Consider the following 3,476-nt stretch of genomic DNA (forward strand, 5'->3'; position numbering starts at 1 on the left):
TTTAAAGCCTCATTCACATTCCGAAGAACCGCATGGGATGACTTTTGAACATTCGATTAAAGGATTCAGATCGGATGGAACATGGTGCCCACAGTTGTCTAAAAAGTATCTGTATTCTGTAATTGTTTTTGAAAATGGCAATCTGAAATGTTTACAAAAGGGACAATATTTCCTTTTTTTACAAAGCGTGGATTTATCTCTACTAGCCACTCAATGACTTCTAAGGTACAGAGCTCAGAAATTATACTTGGAATGAAATTGGAAGTGCCTGGCCATAACCTATTTGGTTCATGAGAAGGAGTTGGTATGAATAACCATTGTTTAATATTGTTTGATACTGGTAAAAAGTTGACCATGATTGTTTGAAACAATCTTCTTATCTGTCAGTGTTATTAATGAAATTTCGTTTCCTTAATGGCATTCTCTGCTTCTAAGGCTTTTTTGCAGTTATGTTTTTTCATCGCTTCTAAAAACCATATGTTGTGACGAATGAATTTGTCTGCAAAAACTATAGTAATATCCCTTTTCTGTAAGGCTTCTTAGGTGATTAACAAGAAGGCTAAGTTAGAAATATTAGCTAAACCAAACGGGCCATATTTGTATTACTGGCAACTAAGCATTTATTGGTTACTGTGTAGGTATGGTTATTTAGGATGTTCATAAGTTCATATACACTCTTACACCTATACTGCTTACTCTCGGGAGGTAACTAAAATTCAAATACATAAGTTGTATACAGCCATATCGTAAATATTTTCTTTCACTTTTATACAGTACTTTAAACAATGGCTGTTACAATTAGTGTATTACAAACAAGCCGATAAGCCCTACCCCGCTGTGTTTTTGAAGCTGGGAAAAGTCTAATGCCAAGAGTGGTGATTCATTGCTTTATTTTCGAAAGGTTTCTACTTCAGTTGCTAACAGTAAAATAAACATAACAAATAGGTGTGAAAAGATTGGAAATAGAAATTATAAGGCGATTTACTTTGGAGTTTCATGATCCACAGTGAAGAGTCCCTACAGTACTATTCATTTTGTTTCGTCGAGTTTCCAAGTCAGTTACTAACAATATAATAACTATAGAAAATAAGTGAGAAGTATAAACTCTGACCATAAATTGTTTGGAACTTTGTGATTAAAACTAACAGAACTTTTATTTTGCAGTATTTTCTTTCATTATACTTTGATAACTTGCCTACAACCTGGATGAAAGGGTTGATGATTCTTTCTTCTAGAGGTGGGAAAAACTTCACGAAGGTAGAGATTTGTAAGGTGGGATTTGTTTGAAATAGTAAGGGAACACCGTTCCCATACCACTACACCACTGGTATCAACTGTCTATTAATCTTGGTAGCCAGAGCCTATGTCACATGTATTTATTAGATCACAAGCTTTCTTACCATCAAATTTCAGTAATTATGTTTTGTTGCAAAGCATTTGGAAACCCTGTGTTCTCTTAATGATGCAAGAAATAATGTTTTTGAACAAACCAAGATATTACCATTATATGTATATGCCAGTAGGTTCTGTTAGTATCTTTCTTTACAAAAAATTATAAACTGTATTGAATTTGGTGAAATTGTTTCATTGTAAAGGAGAAGTAAACATAAAGTTAAATTGTCTTAACAATTTTGTCTCCATTATTTACAAGGATAACAAAAAAAACTGGTTTTCTTTCATCTTTGTAAAATTATTTTGAAGAATTAAATATTAAGAAATGATCTTTAGTATTGATTTCATGATTTGATGTTTAGTTTATTTTTACAGTGATAATTAAGCAATATTTTGGTATTACATGTTAACTGTAGAAGAAGAGTATTATTTCGTAAATCATTTTGTGCTTTAAGTAAATGTGGGTCAGTTTGTAAAGGAACTGATTAAAAAACCAACAAAATGATGGCTAGCTGCTTATTTGCTTTTTATGTTCAACACATTTTTATGCATCTTCGTGGTTAACATACAACCCCTGGCACGCTGCGATCCACCTACTCGCCTTGACATAACTCTCTGTAGAAAGCACTGTTCTGTTCATTGGAGTACAAATTGCTTACTTCACAATTCCAAGAAGAGGCTGCTTGTTCTACTGAGAAATCTGATAAGAATCATTTTCTTTAAGCATCAATCGAATCTGAGGAAATTCAGTCTTGTTCAGATGCACTATTCCTAGAGATTGTCTTAGCTTCTACCACAATACTGTTTCTTGGAATAACTCTCAGCTCACGGCGTGTACATGTTGTTCGAGCCTACCTGAAGCTGCCCCTGGTGCAGATCTTGGTGGTAGTAGCCTGACATTGTGCGAGTTATCCTTATCTCATCGTAATATAAGACGGTCATGAAGACCCTTCAGAAGTTGAGCCGTATCAAAAGCAGGTGCTATAAAATATTAAAAGGTATAATATAGTACAAGTAAACATATTTATGATATAATAATCAAATAGCTACAACAGATCATTGGGAAGTATGCCTAACGCATTATTTTATGCCAGAAACTTGACATTTGTAGTAGTGGACCAACAATTAAGGCATCTTAACACGTACTACGTTATAATTTTATTTCAAAATAGAATTTCATACACAAAAAAGACATTCAAATGGATGTTTATTTTAAATTTCAGGACTGTTTATTTAAGTACGAAATGTATCTGTCGGAAAATTAATAATAATGAAATAATAATAATACCTTTTCTTTTTTAAATATTAAATAACTTAAACACCAAACCACTAAATATTAATTTTCACAACTGAACAATTGTATAGTATAAGTTCTGGATTGACATATGGCAAAAAAGGTTAAGCTTCTTTGGGAAAAAAATGTTTACTGTTGAATAAGCAAGGTCACTATGTTTTGGAGACTAATGGCGAAAAAACCTGCACTAAATTTAAGACTCGTTGCGTTTAAGTGACAGATATATTAAACACGCGTAATGTTATTTGATTTATTATAATGAACTGAACAAGTAATATTTTAAGAATATTGAACGAAAAAAATGTTATTTTCGCCCAACGTGGGGCTCGAACCCACGACCCTGAGATTAAGAGTCTCATGCTCTACCGACTGAGCTAGCCGGGCACTTAGAATAAGTTAATTGTTTCCTTGTTTTGGGATTGTTGGTATTCATTTATGTTACTCTATGTTTGAAAATATTTCTAGTCAAGTATGTCTAGATTGTAACCAATTTGGTTCATTCATTCAATTAAGTTTTACGTGGTTGCTAATTTAATTACAAATACAATTTTCAATCTAGAAATAAACCCACAAATTAAAATTCGTTTGTAATTTTAAGATAAAGTCTCAAAAGGAACGACAGTTGAAACTTAATCCACTACTCAAAAGTAAGCATAGTGAAATACTAATAGTTTAGATCAGTGTTCCTCCACCTTTGCCCTAAACTGTCGCGGACCACCAAATTGCAAGTATTGTTTGTTTTGAATTTCGCGCAAAGCTACACGAGGGCTATCTGCGCTTGCCATCCCTA

General features: G+C 33.0%; 1 non-coding gene across 1 annotated transcript; it reads right to left on the reverse strand.

Moving 5' to 3' along the window:
* Positions 1–2,997: 2,997 nt before the first annotated feature.
* Positions 2,998–3,070, reverse strand: Trnak-cuu. The gene has a single exon. It is a non-coding gene; the product is annotated as a tRNA-Lys (tRNA).
* Between the last annotated feature and the right edge of the window lie 406 nt (positions 3,071–3,476).

Source organism: Limulus polyphemus, unplaced genomic scaffold, assembly GCF_000517525.1.
Source record: "Limulus polyphemus unplaced genomic scaffold, Limulus_polyphemus-2.1.2 Scaffold4295, whole genome shotgun sequence".
Taxonomy (NCBI): Eukaryota; Metazoa; Arthropoda; class Merostomata; order Xiphosura; family Limulidae; genus Limulus; species Limulus polyphemus.